The sequence below is a fragment of the Cupressus sempervirens genome, chromosome 6 (assembly GCF_028749045.1).
Source record: "Cupressus sempervirens isolate cs-2001-9-10 chromosome 6, ASM2874904v1, whole genome shotgun sequence".
Lineage (NCBI taxonomy): Eukaryota > Viridiplantae > Streptophyta > Pinopsida > Cupressales > Cupressaceae > Cupressus > Cupressus sempervirens.
The window spans coordinates 249,870,454-249,893,971 of NC_143123.1; positions in this window are offsets into that span (position 1 = coordinate 249,870,454).

Genomic DNA, 23,518 nt, shown 5'->3' on the forward strand with positions numbered 1-23,518 from the left:
TGAGTCTAACTTTGCACATTAATTAAATAAGAAAGATTCTACTATACAAAGTATCGCATACACATTTGCACCTAATATTCAGATGGTTACAAATGATAAGTAAAACTTATTTAAACAATAGCAAGTCACATAAGGAACCTTCCTAATCATGTTATTGCATAAGCCATGTAATTTTCTCTAATGACAGAATTAATATTTAGTTCTAATCAAATTATATTGTAGACAAATTAACGATCCTTCTAGTTCTTACTTGGATGTGACCTTACTTTTTTTTCATCTTCTATGTTAGCATACCATTAATATTCTTTATATTAATAACAATGTTTTTCCATAGGTTGATAGGTGAGTGTTTGTTACCACCATCAAATATTCTAACTCTCTCTTATCGAGAACTATCGACCATTATGAAAGATATTGGAATAGAGTATCAAACAATACATGCATGTCCCAATGATCATATTATATATTATAAACAACATGAATTTGCAATAGAATGCCATGATTGTCACATTAGTAGATATCGATCAAATCAAATAATGAAAAAGGTGCCTCACAAGGTTCTTCGGTACATTCCTATTATTCCACATCTACAATAATTATTTAGGTGCACTAGCTTGGCACAATTTATGGATTACCATGTACACAATAGAAGTCAAGATTCCATTACCTGTAGATGGTTTTGGATTTAAGGACATAGAAGATAGGTGGCCAATATTTGAATAAGAACCTTGTAATCTAAAGCTTTTATTAGCAGTAGATGGTGTCAATCCATTTGGAGAGATGAGACCTATTTACTCGGTCTGGCCTATTTTTGTTATTAATAATAACATTCCTCCTTGGATGTCTATAAAGAGGGAACAAATAATGTTAGCAATGATTGCACTAGGTATTTTTCCATTCAATACTCATCTAAATTATTATATAAACACTGTATCAAAATGGCTATAATAATTATGTTTTGTTTATATTCATTCAACTAGGTAAGTACCAAGTGAAAGAGATGAATGTATATATTGAGCCCTTGATTGATGGGTTCTTGGAGTTATCAAATGAGGTCACTATGTACGATATCTCTAGACCAATTGGTGAAAGACAATTTTAATTTCATGCAATGCTTGTATGGACAATACATGATGCCCCTAGACTAACACATTTTTGTGATATGTAAAATTGTTAATGCATATTTTTCATTGTATATATAAGTTGCATGTGATAATTGTAAATATGAATCTTATAGTACACATGTCATCCGATTATACATGATCTTGTAGGTCTTTAGATAAAGAAAAAATTTGCATGTCCAATTTGTGGTCCAAAGAAGAAATCTCACCATTCAAAAATTCTAGGAAAGTAGGCGTTCGATGAGCATAGACACTTTCTCCACAAAAAAATATAAGTATCAAATTGCCAAAAAATATCTTTTCAATAGGAAGGAAGAGACAACATTAAAGCCATGAAGAATGACACCTCACGTGTGAAAGTTGGAATACAATAGAATGAATTGTCAAGGTAATGTCATTCCATCTGATGGAGGTTTTTCTATGAAATTTAAATTTGGATATAGTCTTTTGTTTAGTAATGATATAATTGATGTTCATGAAGGTCATCAAGTCATCGATGAGAAAATTTCAAAAGGACTTAAAAGCTATCCTAGACAATTTAGTAGGTTACCATACTATGAGACCTCCCAATTGTGCATTTGCTTGATTATGTGCATATTGGAAATAATGTAACATAGACACTGGAAAATATTGGATGGAAGGTGTGACAAAGAAAAATTGCTCAAAATTTTCAATGACATTGATGAATCCAATCATGCATTGAAGTTTTTCATTGAATCAAATAGCAATGGAAATCAGATTAATACGAGTATCATTCCTTGGTTATTAATGCAACAAAAAATTGATGCCATATATGAAGCCATAAAAAAAACTAAATTTCTCACAAGATTTGCTACAAACATAAGCAATCTCATATCAAAGAAAGCTGATTTTGGGTCAGGGTTGAAAATGCATGATTGGCATACCTTTCTAAAGGTAAGTCATGCTCTTCTCTATTTAAAATAAATTTGTAAAACATCATATACTTTTGATTGTTTTATTTTATAATATATTGAAAAGATCATTTTATTATTACTGCAATATGTTCTACCTCTATCTCCCCCACACAACTTTAACAACATAAGTGTCAAACATGTTACATATGATCTTGGTAAATACGTGAGGTTAGAAGTATTATTAGTTAGATTTGTTGTATAGAAGTGTTATTAGTCTCATTAATATATTTTTGTGTGATGGATATCTTCTAGGTGGTTGTCATCTAAAGAAATTGATACAAAAGACATAAAGAAATGGAAGAGAAAAATTTCTCAGCTTTTGTGTGATATGAAAAAGTGTCTATCTTCAACTTTTTTTAGTGCATAAGAACATTACCTCATACATCTAGTTGAGGAGATCAAGTTGTGTGGACCTATACCAACTAGGTCAATGTGGATGGTTGAGAGGCACTTGAAATTTTTGAATGGATTGGTTCAATAGAGAGCACATTCGAAGGGTTCCATGGTCGAGAGATATATGGTCTACCAAACCCTGGTTTACATTAGTGAATATCTTCCCAAATTTGCATCAAAGATCCATGTAGATCACATTTGGGATCCCAACTCCATGAACAGATTCAAAGGGGAGTACTCAATGCGGAAAGGTAGATTGAGGAAAGTGAGAGGTAATTATAAGATGTTATTGTAGTTAGTTAATTCTTATCCATCATCAATATAAGTTGTTTCTAACTAGTCTATTTATTTTATATAGTTGCTCGTGATTGGGATGCACTTCATTTGTATATTGCAAACAATATTTGATTGGATAATGGTATGGATTGAATGATCTCAAAAAAATGGTCACTCATTAACATGGGAAGGTGTTGCTTCATTAGTTAAAGAAGCTCATCATAATGGAGATCCAAATGTTATGCCAATGGTAATTGATCTAGCAAATGGTTTAAGAGGTGGAAAGCTAAATATAAGTTAATCTATCATGACCCATTTGATTAATATCAACTCAAGGATGGATGCATAATTTTGACATGTTTGAAAAATAACAAGTCAAGCACTACAGAGTTATGTACTACAATGGTCGTAAATTTTGCATAAAAAAGGTGGACGATACTAAGAGAACTTATGATTCTAGGATAACTGCAATGTTTGAGGCCACCAATATTTTGTCTAGAAATGACATGCATCCTCAATAATTTGAAAATAGCTACTATAGAATTTCGGATGATATAATTGAGTGTAACTTTAATTCCTTCAAACAAATTCTATTCAGTGTCAAATGGTACAAGATATGACTGAATCAAAATGATCCTGAACTATTATTGAACATGATAATGGATTTACAATGATCAAGACAAGGTCATTTGAACCATTTGGAAATGAGCCCTATGCTCTTCCAAGCCAATGTGAGCAAGTGTTTTACTTTGGTGTTTCACATAAACTGAATTGGTCATTTTTCATTAGACATAATCCAAGAGTAAGACCAATAAAGTATAATGTGATTGAAGAAGAAGATATCGAAGAAGTGGAAGACGAAGTAGATGATGATGATGGTGAAGATGAAGGGGGAGATGATGATGATGATGATGATGATGATGATGATGGTGAAGATGAAGAAGGAGATGATGATGATGGTGATGGCATTGATGATGATGATAATGGTGGTGAAGATGATGATGGTGGTGATGGTGATGGTGATGATGATTACGAAAATGATGATGATGATGGTCATAGTGATGATCATGATGTTGACCATGATAATTCTGAAAATTTGGATGATGATGGCGATAATGATGATGTTCATGATGATGAGATGGATGAATAAGATGATCAATGACATGATCAATGGAAATGTATTAGGTGTTGATTACTTATAATATGTTTTTTGTAGAGGTAACCAATTAAAAACTATATAATTTTATGTTTTTTTGCGATGTATGCATATTTTTCATGTTATGTTTTACGTATAATTTGTAGCATAAGTATCATGTAATTTGTAACTAACTTAAGAAAAATCATTTACATATGCAGGAAACTATACCCCTTTAACAAGGATGGTACAAAGTGACATGGATTAGGAGGTATAAGTTTATTACATGTTTGCCTTTTCTTTACCTTTGACATTAACTTTAGGAAAACTTCATCAATGTTAGCCTCATTTTATAAAAAAATATTTTTCTCCTTCATTTTATAGAAAATTATTTCTCTCATTTGATGGGCTCCAGGTACCACCAAATAGGTATCTGTTAGATTTGTCTTCCTCAAGTGAGGGACACACAAGAATAGAAGAGTACAATGAGACATGTAGTAGGTCTACTAAAGAGAGACAAACTAGAGGGAAAAAGATTAGAAGAAAATTCAATAAATGCATGAAATTTTTCCTTGCTCAAGGCACGGTCATGTTCTTATGATGATGAGACAAAGAGAAACATCAAGGTTCGCTTGATGTACATACATATTTAGAAAAAATAGGTACCCAAAGAATTACCTCCAGTTAACACTAATTTTTGTGTTAACAAGAGGATATATCGCATAGCTCCATCATCATTACATGGTTTGGGCCTATTTTCCATGGATGACATAAAGGTTAGTTATAAAAAAATTGTTGAATTGATAGAGTATGTAGTGTAAGAATTTTGTTTAGGGAAAAAGCACTCAAGACCAAGAAGCTCAAGAACTAGCACAAAATATACCAACAGAGTATGATTAGAATAACAATATAAAATTCAATTGATGTATAAGTACACTAGGAGTGCCTGAATATAAAAGCCTTTAGAATGCTTCTAGAATGTCTAGTAGTAAGCAATATGATAAGCCTCACAACTAAGCACATGTCCACCAAGAGTGGATTATCCTCCATTAAGCACAAGAGTTAGTACGATGATGAAAGGATAAGCCTACAAAGGTATGTCATGTAAAATTATGTTGTAGACACCATGTGCTTAATTAAGAGTGCAAACAACTATATCGTCTACATAAAAACCTAGTTAATTATGCAAACTCTAGCATTGTAGACACCATGTGCTAAATTAGAGTTGCTTACTCCTTTGTTGTCAACATGACAACTCATATGAGTACACAAACTCCTAGGTGTCTAACCTAATAAATAATAAAATAATGTATTTTTCCTAAGTAAACTTAAGTAATGTGTAAATAATAATTATTTACACTAACATGTAGGACCTTGTTACAATTACAAAAACTAGATGCAGATAGTTCAATATAAAAAATGTATGCATAGGTATTCACTGTCAACAAATTATCTATAATGAAAAAAAAATGATCAAAGTAAAATAATTGTTGTGCACATTGATGGAAAGCTAAAAGAAATAGGGAACATTGCATGTTTTATAAATAGTATGCATCTTGGGTAATCTAATAAGTGACCCAATTGCATTTTTAGGCACGTGAGAGAAATCATGTTTTTGTATGTGCAATAAAATCAATAAGTTTAGGGGAAGAGTTGCTAATAGATTACAATTTGAATTGCAAAGATACAAAGAAAGTTACTATCATGGGACTTGCAAGTACTATATATGTAAAATTTAAACTAATTACTTCCATATACAATATACCATTTTAATAATAAGTTTTTTGGCTAAGTAGACTATTCCTTCAATTGTGCTAATGTTTTTATATATATTCTTTGTCACAAGATGACATGGCCAATCCATCAGATGAAAGAGGTAAGGATGCCGCTCCCACCCCTTCTCCAATGCAGGTAAACCTTCTTTATAAAAATTAATGCAATTGTAATTTTACAAAATGTCAGATTATTATGTTACTTTCATGAAGGTTTTGGACTTGTTTTTATTGTTTTACTGATACTTTTTGTCACAATTTGATTCATAGAGAAAGGGAAATGAACATATTGCACAAAAACAATTACTTTCTGATATGAAAGGCACAATATTATGTGATGATGAAATTGCATATAATAGTGACCCTATTAGCCTATGTAAAAAGACCCTCAAGAATGTCAATCTACAAAATTCTTGGGCTTGTGATGGATCCTCATCCAACATAAGAGAAGGGGGCCACAAGAAATGAATTGTGGCATCACAGTGTTTGTAAGTAATAAGCAATGAGTCTTTTTCTAGGACAATAGTTCAATAAAGTTTTATATTTTATATTAATTTATGAATCATGAACCACAATATGCATGTTTTGTTACAAGATTTTTTGAGACCACACTGAGTTCTTCCACTTGATGAGGGTACTGGTGTACGTCCTATGATTTCAATTCTCAATCATCATATACTTGATATTGATACATTATTAACCATTTGTATTCATTCTTCAATACTTAAGATTTATCTAATCCATTATTCATACTCTATAATTGATACTCATTGCTAATATGTTATCTTAGCTGTATGTGGAAAAATCATATATCTTTTCTAATTATAATTGCGAAAGCTTTATGATGATATAGTCTTAAATGTATATCCTCTTGACCAATTCCATGTCCATGAGCTTGTGATGATATGATTTTGATATCTATGTTGTACATAACAGTTAGTCTAAAACTTTCTATCATTGCCTCTGATATGATTTCATTGTCATTGTCAAAATAACTTACAAATCCATATAAATTCATTTACGAATGTCTTTTTCATTACAAGATCCTCATTGATAATGCCCTTGATGTAATGTCTCCTTTTATTAAAACATGGAAAATAGGTACAAATAACTTACAAAACTTAATTGCAAGAGACTTCTCTCGTTAAAGTCTCAAATAACACTTAAAACTGATAATGATTGATGTAATAAAAATAGTCTATGGTACCACTTTTAAATGATTGTTCTTATGTTATACAATTGATGTGATATATGAGAACAATTCCACTGCTATCTTTGATACACCAATTAGGTATATGTAAGATGACTTTGGTCTATATATCTGCATTTAGTGCAATGCAACAATGTTAAGATCATCTTTGTTGTTTTTGATATGACTAATAACAATTATGCAAGGATGATCTTTAATTTTAATTGTGCAACTAATGCAATTGGTAGCTATCTCTGATATGATAGTGTAAGTAAGCTACAATCTATTCTTACTCTCACAACAATTACTATCACTCATAGTGATGCATTTTCTATTCTTCATCTATTGATAAAAACTTGTAAGTGTTCTCAATGATGCTATCATTGTGTCTAATTTTGATCCTTAAACATATGCAATTATCTTTCAAATATTGCTTATTGTGATATGATGATTTGCCGCTCTTGATTTATTGCTATAGGACTAGTTCCTTTTATAGTGGTATAATGCTTACCCTCGAGTTGATAATATTTATTTGGAATGACTCATGGGTGGAGAGTTTCTCCTGATAGTGATGCCATTATTATTTATTATTAAATTCTATTAGAGAAAAATAGGGGACATGACAAATACATTGTACGTATATATGATTATTTTTTAGGTGTTGATGATTTCCATATGCCTACTTCCACGAGGCTGACTAGCTCTCCAAGAGTGCTGACTATAGAATTGACAATGAGGAACATGCAAATATCCACACTTGCTGCAACTAGAGCTAGTAATTCCTTGTTTTTCTACATTTTGTTTTGATTACATAAAAATTGGTTTTAAAGGACCCAAATCCTTGTATAAAGTATCATACAAACAAGAGCATAGAAGATCAGACAACAAAAGGCCTCATAGCCAAAAGAGAACATACAACTCAAGCCAAAAATAAGAGGCCAAAACACAACTATGCATGAAAAGACAACAAACGAAAAGAAAAAAGACAACCCCTGGATAGCTACAAAGTCTTCAGAAGGTCAGCTGCTTGGTCTACTAGGATGTTTATATTATCTATAGATGCTTTCATGTCATCCAACTTTTTTGCTTTTGCACCTTCATTCTTCTTGGAATTAGCCCTTGTGCACTTGCTCAGGCCCTGGTCCTCTTTCATAGCATTAGAGTCTTGGCTTTGCTCTGTTCTAGCTTGTTCAACAGGGTGTTGAAATTGTCAGCCATGGTCTTCAATATATTGCAGTTATAATCTACCAATTTCTTAACCATTTTTTCTAAGTTAACCACTTTAGTATCAAACCCATCCATCCTTTTTTGAATGTCTTTACTAGCTGGTCTAAATTTTTGGTTTTGCTACATTTTTTTATGTGTTAAATATGATAATATTTGTACTTTCCTATTCATTTGAGTATATTATGACATTGATTAACTTTGTGTAGGGATAGGTACACCTTGTCATGGTGATAGAACTAATACCAATATTGTTGATAATTTACCAGCCTTTCCTGGAGCAACCCACATTACTTGTACTGGATCGTTGGAGACATCATTATTGATGGCCGAGAAAGACATGATTCCCTTAAAATAGCCTAAGCTTCTAGGTACTTTAAAATTGTAATTATTTAGAGTGCAATTGTAGTTTACTTATTCATGACTCATTTTTGACTAATGATGTCATGATGATTTTGCAGGAAATGATATTTTTTATGAAACTTTTTATGATTTAACATTGAAGATATTTGGGTCCACATTACATAAAAGGTACGGAGCTTGATATAATTGGTTGCTACATGTTTCCATTCATCCATTTGTTGTAATATATTCAATGTACATAGCTTGAACTAATTTTTTATCTAAAAAAATTGTTTTTGCTTAAAAGTTGGATTGAGAAAGCCCCTGAATTAAAAGATGATCTTATAAAAACTATGGAGGAGTTCTTTGGTCAAAATATTTTGAATAGAGCCCAACTTCTAAAAAAAACTTGCAAAGATCTAAAGATTGTGGGAGACTAGTACAGAAGGGCTCTAAATCTCAACCCAAAGTACGAGCATCCTTCTATGGTGCAATAGCAGGAGTGGAATGAAATCATTAAAGATGCAAAAGAGAAGAGACTAAGGGATAGAGGAATTAACCCACCACCCAACAAAAATAGGTATGTGTCTCATAAGCTTCAGTCTCTCATCTGTTCCATCATTCCAAGAGAATCTTCAACATCTCATGAATGCATACCAACCTTAAAACACACATGCACACCATAACTAGGCCTCTATCACATTTTTTTTCAAGAACGTTGATTCACTATTTTTTCTTGCAACAACAATTATGATTATGATTCAAACCCATAAGATAACTATGAAGACAAAAAAGAAACAATTAACACCTTCCCTGATCGCCATACAATGAGAATCATACAATCAATGTATTCTTCATTCTAAATTTGCATAGTACTTATTGTCTAATAGTGAGTAGTGAGGCCTTTTTTCCATAACCCAAAGATGTTATGAACACGTATAATATCAATAGTATCTCTAGATATTCATTTCCACATATAAGAAACTTAATAATCACCATAACCTTGAGACAAAGGAGGAGATAATAAGACTGCAATAAAAATACCAATATATCAACAATATTTCACAAAAAAATGACTGATTTATTATACAAACTCTTACACCCTGCTCCTTATCTTTCTAACTCCACATCTCCTCTCCTCTCTTCTATATGTGATTACATTTTTTTATACAAAAAAATGACCTTTCACCTCCTCTAAGATCCCATCCAAGATGGATGACTTTCCATCTTCCAAAACATATCATTTTTGCAAAAAATGTTGACAACTTTTTTATTTCAATTTACATGTTTAATTCATTTGTGGATTTATATAATTTAACATATTTCTAGCAGTGTGATTGTGGATTTATATAATATAACATATTTCTAACATATTTCAAAGTTTACATATATAGGCTGTAGGACACATTGAAGGCAACACAAGCTAGGAAAGAGAAGGTTGGCCAACACCATCTTGGCTCTAGTGGATATATGAAAATTCGTCATGCCTTGTAAGTAGTAGTAAATGAAATTTCATAACAAAATTTTAATATAAAATTAAAATTAAGATATACATTAATTATTGATGATATTATGCAAAAAATGTAGGGCATTGAATTTAATTTAGTGCCCACAGAAGAGGAGAAACAAATTGGCTTCAAGCAAGGCTATAAAGTAGTGGTTTCCTACCACCTCATGGATTCCAGTGGCCAAATAGGTGTAGAAGATTCTAGTGTAGTGGTTGAAACAAAGGTAAATAGGCCAAATGAATAATAACCATAATTGAGAACTTTATGACAAATAATCTATTTGATGTTAATTTCAAACAATGATAACAATGCGCTTATGACATTTCACTGCACCCTACTACTCCTGACACAGATCTTACTCATGACGATGAAGGCATGGATCCTACACATGATGAAGACCTCAATGTGCATCACAATGATACAGGTACATATTTAATTTCTTTTGAAAATTAATCATGTAATTATTAATAAAATTTAACATCTTAAATTGCAATTGGTGGAACTTTTATGTGATAAATTTTAAGTATGTAGAGTGTGATGTTAGTGTTGAGCATGTTGAGGTTGGGGCTGAACAAAATGTGACAGTAGATGATGTGGCACTATCAAGTAAAGAAAAATCCTTGATATGTTCTTTAGATTAATGAAATAATTATAACATTAAAAAAATTGTTTAGAATTAAACCTATTTATTTCTTATTGTAGGGGCACATCAACCTTGTCCTTGAAGAAAGAAGAGAAAGCCTCATGTCGTAAGATAAGAACCACAAGAGTCATAGGATGCTAAAGATAGTCATGATGTGCCTATTAGCCTTTATTTTCAAAAAAACAAAAAACAAAAGAAGAAATTAATATTAAACACCTTATTTGATGATCAATGTGTTGGAGGACTTTTATGAATGTTGCTTATTGATGATGAATGTTGATGGATTTTTATGAATGTTGATTAATTTTATGTCATGTTATTGAATATTGTTATGTGATTATAATGATTGACATGTTCATGAATTATTGATGAATTTTTATAGGTATAATGAATTATATGTCATGTTAATGAATGTTATGTGAATATAATGATTGATGTGTTCACAAATTATTGATGAATGTTTATATATATTGATTAATTGTATGTTGTGTCAATGTATGTTATCTAATTATAATGATTCAATAATATACTTATAAAATGAATGAATGAAATAATTAGTTGTTAATGGGGAATTTAGAGTGATTATGGAGGGGGGAGGCTAAATGAGCTTCCACCTTCACGTGGTTGGCCTTGTTAAGTAGACAATATGAAAGGATTCTTGAAACCAAGTGAAGCTCAAACTAAACTTGTTAAAAGCATTTTAGTTACAAATTATTTTGTATCATGTCATAATTGTCTTTCTCACATGCATTATTATCATTATTTTAGATGGGGATGCTCGAACTTGGAATTCTCCAACATGGTACTTACTTTTAGTGGTGAACATAGCAGGTTCCAGGTGAATGCCTTAAAATGGCCTTAACATAAGTACTATGAATTACAGCATGTTGCTTTCTCTATAAGTTGTATGTAGATTATGATTTATTGTTGATCACCAATTTTCTTCTTTGATATAAATGGACAACATGCTACTTTCTCTATAAGTTGTATGCAGACATGGAGCTACTCTCGCAAGAGATTGTGTATCACACTTGTCCACTGAGAAGGAGAAAGTATTTGATTTTTAATATTAAGGTATATTAATCTTCTAAGTTTACTAGCTTCAAGTTTCTTATACTATCTTTGTTACTGTCAATATGTTATGAGACTCTCTACAAGTACGAGCTATGAATCTATGCAAGTCAAATGAAGGTGAATGAATGTAGATCGTAGGATGAAAGATGACTTTGAGATTTGAGGGGTATGAGAGCATTATGAACTAGAGACCATAGAGTTTATTTAGTTGATACCAAGAGTTTCTTATTGGTTTTAATTTATTACCATCCTTATTTTTCAAAAAATAAAAAAGAAACCTCGAGATCCCTATTCTCTCCAAGCTCCTTAAAGTCTATCATAGCAAAAGTTATGTCTATATTGAGGGAAGGGTGAATGCACCAAGTTTTGGTGCCAAAAAGATGACACTTTTTTTATTACTCAAAATTTCCAATAGTGCACATGCACTATAGCATGTATGCGCTATGGCCTAGTCATAGGCTTGTTGAGCCTAGGCCATAGCACGTGCATGCTATAGTGCATACACACTATGGAAAAATTTAATTCTCAATAGTACATGTGCGCTAAAGTGCGTACGTGCTATGGAGAAATGGAATTCTCAATAGCATGTGCATGCTCTCCCTGCTCTCTCCCTCCACCCTCTCTCTCCATTTCTCCCTCCCTCTCTCCCTACCCCATCCCCTCTCTCTCTCTCTCTGTGCATCCTATCCTGTACTCTCTCTCTCTCCCTTCCTCTATAATCCACTACTCTATGTCCCTCTCTCTCTATATACATCCTATCCCACATACTCTTTGAACCCCCATTCCCCTCTCTCTCTCTCTCCCTACCTCCCTCCCTCCCTCCCTCCCCCCTCTCCCTCCCTCCCTCCCTCCGTCTCCATTCTCATCCATTTCTCCCCCACCTCTCTCTACCCCATCCTCTCTCTCTTTCTTTGCATCCTATCTCGTACTCTTTCCCTCATCCCCCCTTATCTCTCTCTCTCTCTCTCTCTCTCTCTCTCTCTCTCTCTCTCTCCCCCACCCCCTAATCTATGTCACACTCTCACTTTCTATGCACCCTATCCCATGTACTCTTTGAAACCCCATCCTCTACACCCTATCAATCTCTCCCTCTCTCTCTTCTATTTGCTACTCGCTTCCTCTCCCTCTCCCTCCTTCTCTCCCTCTCCCTCTTTGTCTCTCTCTCTCATTCCTTCCATCTCTCCCTCCCATTACTCTTTCCCTCCTCCCTCTCTGTCTCTCTCTCCCTCTCCCTCTCCCTCCTCCTCTCCCTCTCCCTCTCTCTCTCTCCTCCTCTCTATATCTCTCTCTCCCCCTCTCTCTCACAACCTCCCTCCCTCTCCCTTTGTCATCCAATACTTTATGTCCCTCTCTCTCTCTCTCTATATATATATATTTATATATGCATCCTATTCCATGTACGCTTTGAACCACCACCTCTCTCTCTCTCTCTCTCTCTCTCTCTCTCTCTCTCTCTCTCTCTCTCTCTCCCCTGTCTCTCTCTATATCCCAATCCCAATCCCACCCTCTCACATCCCCTAATATGTGTCCATCTCTCTCTTTCTATGCATTGTATCCCATGTGCCCTTTGATCCCGCATCCTCTACTCCCTCCTTCCCTCTCTCTCTCTCTCTCTCTCTCTCTCTCTCTCCATCCCTCCCTTCCTCCCTCTCTCTCTCTCCATCCCTCCCTCCCTCCCTCTCCCTCTCCTTCTCCCTCTCCCATCCCCTACTCTATGTCCCTCTCTCTTTCTATGCATCCTATCACACGTACACTTTGAACTCCCATCCCTTACTCTCTCTCTCTCTCTCTCTCTCTCTCTCTCTCTCTCTCTCTCTCTCTCTCTCTCTCTCTCTCTCCCCCCATCCTATCTCATACTCTCTCTCTCACACATACAAATCTGTGTCCCTCTCTTTCTTTCTATGCATCCTATCCCATGAACTCTTTGAACCCCCATTCTCTACTCCCTATCAATATCTACCCCTCTCTCTCCTATTCGCTACTTGCTCTCTCCCCCTCTCCATCCTTCTCTCTCTCTCTCTCTCTCTCTCTCTCTCTCTCTCTCTCTCTCTTTGTGTGTGTGTGTGTGTGTGTGTGTGTGTGTGTGTGTGTGTTTGTCTCTCCCTCTCCCTCTCCCTCTCCCTCTCCCTCTCTCTATCTCCCTCTCCTTCTCTCTCCCTCTCCCTCCCTCCCTCTCCCTCTATCATCCAATAGTCTTTGTCCCTGTCTCTCTCTCTCTATATTCATCCTATCCTGTGTACTCTTTGAACTGCCATCCCTCTTTCTCCCTCTCTCCCACCCTCTCACATCCCCTACTGTGTTCCCCTCTCTTTCTTTCTATTCATTGTATCCCATGTACCCTTTGATCCCCCATACTCTACTCCCTCCCCCCCCCCCTCTCTCTCTCCCTCTCCCTCCCTCTCCCTCTCTCTCCCTCTCCCTCTCTCTCTCCTTATCCCACTCCCATCCCCTACTCTGTATCCCTCTCTCTCTCTTTCTATGCATCCTATTCCATGTACTCTTTGAACCCCCATCCTCTACCCCTATCAATCTCACCCTCTCTCTTTCCTATGCACTAATCTCTATCTCTCTCTACCCCATCCTCTCTCTCTTTATTTGCATCCTATCTCATACTCTTTCCCTCATCCTCTCTCTATCTCTCTATGTTCCTCTCTCTCTTTCTATGCATCCTATGTACTCTTTGAACCCCCATCCTCTACTCCTTATCAATCTCACCCTCTCTTTCCCTACCCTACTTTGTGTCCCTCTCTCTCTTTCTATATATCCTATTCCATGTACTCTTTGAATCCCCATCCTCTATCCCCTATCAATATCAGCCTCTCTCTTTCCTATCCACTACTCCCCCTCTCTCTCTCTACATCCTATCCGTACTCTTTCCCTCATCCCTCCTCTCTCTCTCTCTCTCTTTCTATGAATCCTATCCCATGTACTCTTTGAACCCCCATCATCTACTCCCTATCAATCTCTCCCTCCCTCCATCCCTCTCTCTCCCTCTCCCTCTCCCTCTCTCTCTCTCTCTCTCTCTCTCTCCTATCCGCTACTCGCTCTCTCTCCCTCTCCATCCTTCTCCCCCCCTCTCCCCCCCCCCTCTCTCTCTCTCTCTCCCCCTCCCTCCCTCCCTCTCCCTATTCCTATCTCTATCCCTCTCTCTCCCTCCCTTCCTCCCCTCTCCATCTATCATCCAATACTCTATGTCCCTCTCTCTCTTTATATGCATCCTATCCCATGTACACTTTGAACCACCATTTCTCCTCTCTCTCTCTCTCTCTATATATATATATATATATATATATATATATATATATATATATATCCCAATCCCAATCCCACCATCTCACATCCCCTACTATGTGTCCCTCTCTCTCTTTCTATGCATCGTATCCCATGTACCCTTTGATCCCCCTTCCTTTACTCCCTCTCCCTCTCCCTACTCTATGTCCCTCTCTCTTTCTATGCATCCTATCCCACGTACACTTTGAACTCCCATCCCCTACTCTCTCTCTCTCTCTCTCTCTCTCTCTGATCTGTGTCCCTCTATCTATTTCTATGCATTCTATCCCATGTACTCTTTGAACCCCCATCCTCTACTCCCTATCAATCTCTCCCTCTCTCTCTCTCTCCTATTTTCTACTCGCTCCCTCTCCCTCTCCATCCTTCCCTCCCCCCCTCTCTCTCGCTCTCCATCTCCTTGTCCCTCTCCTCTCTCTCTGTCCCCCCTCTCTCTCTCTCTATCCCCCATCCCCTACTCTATGTCCCTTTCTCTTTCTACACATCCTATCCCACATACACTTTGAACTCCCATCCTCTCTCTCTCCCTCTCTCTCTCCCCCCCCCCCCCTCTCTCCCTCCTTCTCTCCCTCCCTTGCTCCCTCCCTCCTTCCCTCTCCATTTATCCCTCCCTCTCTCCCTACTCCATCCTCTCTCTCTCTCTCTCTCTCTCTCTCTCTCTCTCTCTCTCTCTCTACCCCTCCCTCCTATTCTATGCTCTTCCCTATTCCCTTCTCTCTTTCTATTCTTCTTTGTCACTCTACATCATATCCCCTACTCTCTCCCCATCCTCTACTCTCTCTCACACTCTTTACCATCTCTCCCTCTCTACCTCTCTCCTTCCCTCTCTCCTTATCCATCCTCTCTATTAAAATTGAAGGTGTAAATAGTGTGTACACACTATTTAAGCCTTCAATTAAAAAAAAGGTATAAATAGCATGCATGCACTATAGTGCATATGGGCTATTTAAGCTTTGAATTTAAAATGCTTTAAATAGTGCACATGCACTATAGTGCGTATGCACTATTGTGTGCACATACTATCTAAAGAATTAGATACCACCAAGCCTAAGGCTTTGAATTTCCTTGGGGATCCAACCCAAAGGTTTGGAGGCTCTAAACTGGTTTGAGATGTGTTTTGCAACAAGCATACAAAAAAATTCTTGTTTTTTCTTCTATGCTCTCCTTCAAGTTTCCTTATGGTTGAGAATCGATAAGATCAGGTTACACAGTATTATAGATCTTTGTATTAGCTATACAACCATATAATTTATTTCAAACCTTTCAACTATAATTTCTTTTGAATGTATGTCCATTTTCTCTCAAAAACCAACATGTACTAATTAGGGTGTAGATTTTAGCTCGTTCATCGAATTTTGCAAAAAATTAGTTTTTTAGAAACTAGACTCCATTCTACACACTTTGAAAAAAGAAGTTTTTATTTTGGATTAATTTTCAATAATTGATAGGGGGAGCACATAGATATTTCACATTTTTGGGATGTGTCCACTTACGAAATTCATAAAAAGAATACACATTATAAAATTACCCAAAAATTTTGGGATAAACTACACGGTGTTAGGCAACTTTTTACCAGAGCGATTAAAGAATTTCAAAATAAAAGTTTAAGTTTTAAGGGAGTCACACTTTGCACTATGTTATGTTTTTTATGGGAAAAAAGGTACCTCTTTCTATGGCCCCCTTTTTTGAGGGCCTAAAACTAAACCATTTTGAAAAAAAATAGTAGTAAAGAAACTAGATTCAAAGGACTACTACTTTTGTTTTTGTCATATCTTAAAATTTTGAGTGTAACTATCTTCAAACTCTTGTCAAAGTTCAGAAATTGCTGGTTTTAGAAAAAAGTGGCTACTTATACCCCGCTTTTGGCACCATAACTTGGTGCACTTACCCAGAAAAAGGTCAAGAATTCTATAGGTTGTAAAGACAACAACATGCCTTTGTTAGTATGCAAAAAGTGTGCATCATTACTTTATTGTAGTTATTGTCATTACTAGTGGCAATTATAAATAATGATGTTTATTTTTTGTTTGCCACAATGGTGTTGTATGTCATGAAAACATTTGATTATTTGTCATGGAATGACCCTATGAAGTAACTTGCCACTGTCATTGTTTAAAAGCACTCTCATATTCAAAGACCTCCTTGATATGCTTTGACATAAATGGACTTATGTTGTCATAGTTCTCTAATTCAATCATGTTTATTGCTAGCATGTGCATTATTCACATATATTGATGATTTACATACTACATTGAATTTTTTTTCAAAACTCGCCACTGTCGGACTTGAAGAATGCAATCATAAATTTGGCCCTTGAGCACAAAACTATGACTTTAGTTTCTCATTCAAAGATATGACATGGAAAATGTTTCAAGCATGAGCTAAGTATCACTATAAATAGTTTAAGATGGCTAACTTAAGACACACAACTGATATTTGTCAAAAAGACTAATAGGAAAATGCTGAGAACTCCCATTGATTTGATATAGAGTTATTGTGCATAAAAGAGTCTATATTCTATAGAATATATCCTAAAAAGGTATATTGGAGGCTACAAGTAACATAAGTGAAGATGTAAGCATCTTCCAAACTAAAGACCACTAATGCAAATCAAAGGGTAAGATTTTTATTTTAAAAAACTCTACGAGATAAGATTATTTTTGACACTATGGGATAAGATTGTGCATCCTTTTAGCATCAAGGAGGAGTATGAAAATTGATGTCGACTCCAATTTTGCCATTTCACTGCATTGATAACTCCAACACTTCACTGCTAATTTTCTAGTTTATTTTAGTTTTAATAAAATGTGATTTTTACATGCAATAAGCTCTGTAGAATCATGATTTTAAGACTTAGTTCCACCATAACTTGATTAGTTAATAAAATTTGTTAACTATTGTTCAAACATTGTTCTTTTTTTTACACTCACCGTAGGTTGTTTTAGCTGCAGTTTCATTCATGATCTTCAAGTTCCTTTAGCGTAGATTATTCATTCACAACCTTTGACATGTGTTCAATCTGCTATCTATGATTGAAGTGGGTAGACTCAATAAAAGACATGTATTTTGTTAAGTATCGTATCAACTGTTAATAAAAGATCCTCCCTTGTTCAAAATAAAGTTTTGTTTGTTGTGCCTTGTATGTATTATTTATTATAATCAAATTTCTTTTCTAGTTGTTGCTATTATTTTTTTTCTTTTCAATTTCTACAATAATGTTATAAACCCCATGTAAAACTTGTTATTTTGTACCAATTTATGAAATCTAATTCCAATATATGAAACTCTTCAAACAACATTGAAGTTGAAATATATCACCATTTACAAATAAATTCTTAGCATATATGACTGCTTAATTACTTGAGAGCTACCATAACTTTTTAGTATCGATTAGAGTGCCCATACACATATAAGAAACAATTAAAGATTGAGAGTAACAACTTCTATAGAAAAATCCTTGAGCCCTGATGGTCTGTCAACGATAATCAATTCAATTAGTGTCAAAGGGTAAGATTTTTCTTTTTTTAACTATGACTAGTGTGGATATTTTGACACTTACTGATGTCGATGATATAAGAAACTTATAGAAACATCTCTAGAAGTTGTTTTTATTTCGATGCATCCAACCGTTGAGAGTATAACTGACTCGTTCTATCATCTCGGAGTCTTTGATAGTTTGACAAAGCTCGTCGTCGATTGTGTGCAATACTTGACAAAGCATCTCTTGTGGTCTTCGCAATTTTGATGTTTCGAACTAGTTGTCTGACACCACCATGTGACAATGATGACAATAATTTTTGACAAATATTTTTGTCGATACATTGACATCCATCTTGTGTGTCAAAATTGTGACTCCAGTTTAGTGACAATCATTTTTGACATTTTCTAGTCGCATTTTCAATAGATGTGCATCAAAAAAGAGGTCCAAATTTACTTGTGTGTGTGTGTGTATGTGTGTGTTGATGAATTTATGTTGATATCCATAAATATGCCATTCTAGGAATATCACTTTGAGATGATATATCTCCATATTCTTGAGAGCATATTGTGTTCCATAACAAATCCTCCCTAGCTAAGAGGAAGTCTTAAGATTATAGCTATAGTTAGATTGATTTAATTTTAAAATGCAATGTTGATATATACACTACATATATATGTGTAGTATATATATATATATATATATATATATATATATATATATATATATATATATATATATATATATATATATATATATATATATATAATATTATACATATATGTTATATATATAATATTATACATATATATGTTATATATAATACATATGTTATATTGTGATTTATATTGTTAATATATATTAACTAACAATGATTAATCATAGAGACATGTCTCTTCATGAGACATGTCTCCTCTTATATTTATATGAGATTGGTATCTACATTTGGAAAATATCAATAACAATGGCAATATAATTACATTTTTAGAAACCAATCCATGTTACTTAACACTACTTACCTCAACATTCAAATTTGACTTTGAATTTAGAATCTGCATTAAGATTTATTACAACACCTCTTACAACATGATGAAATTAGTTGTCCCTATAAGACCACATCACTCGTAGTGGTTCCTAAACTTAGTCACAATCACCAATAATTTAAATTTGAATGAAATTTGGTTTCATTGAACAAATTAAATATAAAAAATATACACAAAACTAAAACCATAGGTCTAATATAAGTCATGCAAAAATATTTAAGAAAATATTTTGCTTATTACAAACAATTTGTTTACCTGAAGTAAAAGATCTAACAAAGCATAAAATGTAAATATTTTTGGTTGGTGTTGATTGTTGATGTACTATCGATGCTCCTGCATCATAAATCAAGAGTGGTACCAATTGCTTCTTCAAATTATTGATGAAGAGATGTCAATTTGATATTTATGGGACATTGACAATGATAATAACCATTTGGTTATATTGGTATTTTATATTTTAGGTTAGTTGATTTTGTAGAGTTCTTGTGTGGATTCTTCTTTTGCTTGGTATTTTGCTAGCTATCGCCATCGAAAAACTTTTATGGTTCTATGACTCATGTGCTTATGTCTTTCTTAAACTATGTTGTTTAAATTCTCACCCACAAGAAAAAGAGCTTTGTATTTACTAATTTTTATCATTTTAAAATTCAAAACAAAAAACTCTTAAATTTGTATGTATTTTCCATTTCCTTTATAAAAATGTGATACAATCATGTACTTTTACCTTATTTCTTCACAATCTCATTGGGTTAACATTGAATGGTTGTTTGGATGAAATCTTGGTGGGCCCACATAACTAAAACAAGTAGATGGTTTGTTTGGGAAGTTGTGGGTGCTAAGTGAAAGTAGGTATCTAGAACCAAAGACCTTCACAAACTTTTATATTAGTCTACAACCCATGAATGAGTAATGGAGCTTTATAGTGTACACATATTTTCACAAATTATAAATAGAGTTTTGGGTTTGGAAACAAGTTTTAAGGCTACATGAAAATTTAAGGTCAAATTCAAAGGGGGATTTGGACTTCAAACAAATTCCAAGAGCATAGAAAAACCTAAGGTCTGCAAGCCAGTTGGTCTTTATTGTTTTGTAAGCTGGTGGTGAAAGTTATAAAAGAATGGACTTGGAACCACATCAAAAGTTGAAATCAAATATATATGGCCAATTTCTATCTCTAACTTGTTATTTTAGCCATGACCCTTTATGTTATCATATCTAAGTGTGATTTGGAGGGTGACTTAGCAAAGCGGTTTGGAGGAGGTGCATATTATTTTGGGAATCCTATATTTTTGCCATGGTTCATGTTCTATGATGACCTTTATGTCTTGTCCCAAAGTATAGTTAAGATTTCCATTTGTGTCACTGACGCTAATGCATTGGCATGTGTGTCAAGTGTGTAAATACATATTTTGACACCTTAAGCATATTTATTTCATGTGACTTGCTTAATGCCACTCTATATCTTAGCTTTTCTTGTTCTCTTGTTTGTTCACTAATGTACATATCAAAACACCAAGGCATTTCAAAATTTCTTAGCATTTTTACCAATATTTTTTTTAATTCTCATTTTCTATATTTCTCATTGTTGACATCAAGGTATACATTTTATTTCAATATTTCAATCTATATTTAAAGTCTACATCCAACTTTGAACTCCACCATAATTATTGTTTCTCATTGATTAACTAATAAATTTATTCATTTTATTTTTTTTATCATTATTTTGACCATTTCTCCAATTTTATTTTATTACAATCATCAAGTAATTCATTGAGTAAAAAATTTTAAATCGACACTATTATAGTTAAAGTATCTTTGCAATCATAAATTTTTTAATTAAAAAATTAGAAAGCCTCGACAAATAGAGGATGAAATTGCTGACCCTAACTTGTAGTGAATATCTTATTAAGCTATCAATATCAAAATTGGGAGAATAAGGGATTGGCTAAATAGCATAACTTTTTTTAAAGATTAGCAAAATATTCTGTACATTAACAAGATCTTATTTAAAACTCTACCCATCTAATAGAAACAAAACCTTGGAAGAAATCCTATGATCAAGTGCATTTTAGTTGTAGTACTAAGATGGACTATCTTTTTTAAGGTCCAATGTTACATCTATATGAACATCAACCATATGACATTCACTTTCATAAAAGAATCTTGTAAACTACTATTCATAAAATCAACAAATATAACTTAAACCTATACAATAGAATGTAATAATAATATCACAATTTATCTTATATAAATATATATTTATTAGAAAAAACACTTTATCCAAATATTTACACAGCATCGTATGAAATGGCTTGTACACTATTACAAAGTGATAGACAATTATGGGAACTACAAAAAATGGTTTACCATTATGAGAACATCATCATCAAATTTAGTTTTTGCTTTCCTTTTTCCAATAGCCATGAGCACAAAATGTTTCTTACATTTTCCTTTTATCCAATCACAGATATTGTAAACCTAATTTATTTGAACTTACCTGAGATAGTTTTTATATATTTTAACTTCCGCTTTGACTATTCAATTGTGCATCTTGGACTTATTGTATCATTGGGAAACCCTCATAGCCATGAGGATAATGGGCATGCAGACATGACCATTGGAAAACATGAGAAATGTACAACAATAGGTCTTGAATGGAGTGAACATGAATAAGCCTCTCTTCATCATGTTTTGTCTTGAATATATTCAAATGTCCAATTCTGAGTAGTTGCCCCTTCCCTTGAAAACTACCTCAAACATATTTAACAATTTCAATGGTACTAGGTTGAGCTTTCCAAGGCAACAAGAAGTACAATTAAACTAGATAACACAACCTTTTTCTTTCACAAGCTCATGTTCCAATTTCATGGTGATTATGATTCCTAAATCAGAATGTAATTTCACAATCAAACATCAACAATTGAATCTATATGCAGAATTTTATTTTTATGAAAGGGGACTATGGGGCCACAATCTTTTAACTCTATTTCTTTCCATATCTAAGCTTATGTTATAGTTTCACACCAAGCAGTTTGGTTGATCTTATTCTTCTGAAATAAATTATGTACATTTTCCATCTAGAAGATGATTTTGTATAGAGTCCGAATGTCTTCATATGTGGTGAACTCTATGAGAAAAGTGTCATTATATAAAATATGCGAGTCCTCTCTTCCCACCCTTCTTTAGATCTTTTCCATCTACATGTCTTGCATTTGAACTGATGTGAACCTATTTGCAATTGTAATGCTAACAACTAGACTTTCTCTTTAATAGCTACCCCTAGGTAAGCTCTATCACCATGTTTCTAGGTTGGGTTGAACAAGCATGATATAATGAGCCTTCTTTTGATTCATGTGATTAGTCTACATAGCTACCCCTAGGTAAGCTCTATCACCATGTTTCTAGGTTGGGTTGAACAAGTATGATATTATGAGCCTTCTTTTGATTCATGTGATTAGTCTACATAACAGCCTGGAATATTTCTATAGAATACTTCTTCATTTCCACATTAGTATTATAACACACTTGTAACTTAATGTTTACATACTCAACCATTTTATCTTTTGTAAAACCACAATTTTAAATCATTATTGATTATCCATTTTTTCAAATTGTTTATTTTGATTATGTTTATCCACATTCCCACTTCTTCCCACTTCTTGATAAAAGTACTCCAAAACCCCCCTGAATGCATGAAAACACTATTCATAAGGCCCCATTTGGTTGCTGGAAGATGAGGGCCAAAATCGGGTTTTGGAGCTAAAAATGGGCATTTGGTTGCTTAAATTTATTATCTAGTTTTTACTTTTGTCTTCCATTTTTTGGCCAAAATTGGATGAAGTATCTTCCAAAAAAAAGGTGGAATTTGAAATCAAAACCAGGTTTTGTGTTTTATGAATGCATTTTAATAAAACTATCGGGTCCGCAATTTTTTGCGGTTTCTTGTTGGGCGAGTTTCTCTTTGACAATGACTGTGGCTTTGGGTTGGGTTTCTATGCAATATTTCGATCCATCTCCCTTATTCCTTCAAATTGTATTCTAATTGTGACAGGATGATTTGAGGAAACAGGCGTTGAAAAACAAATCAAAATTGTATC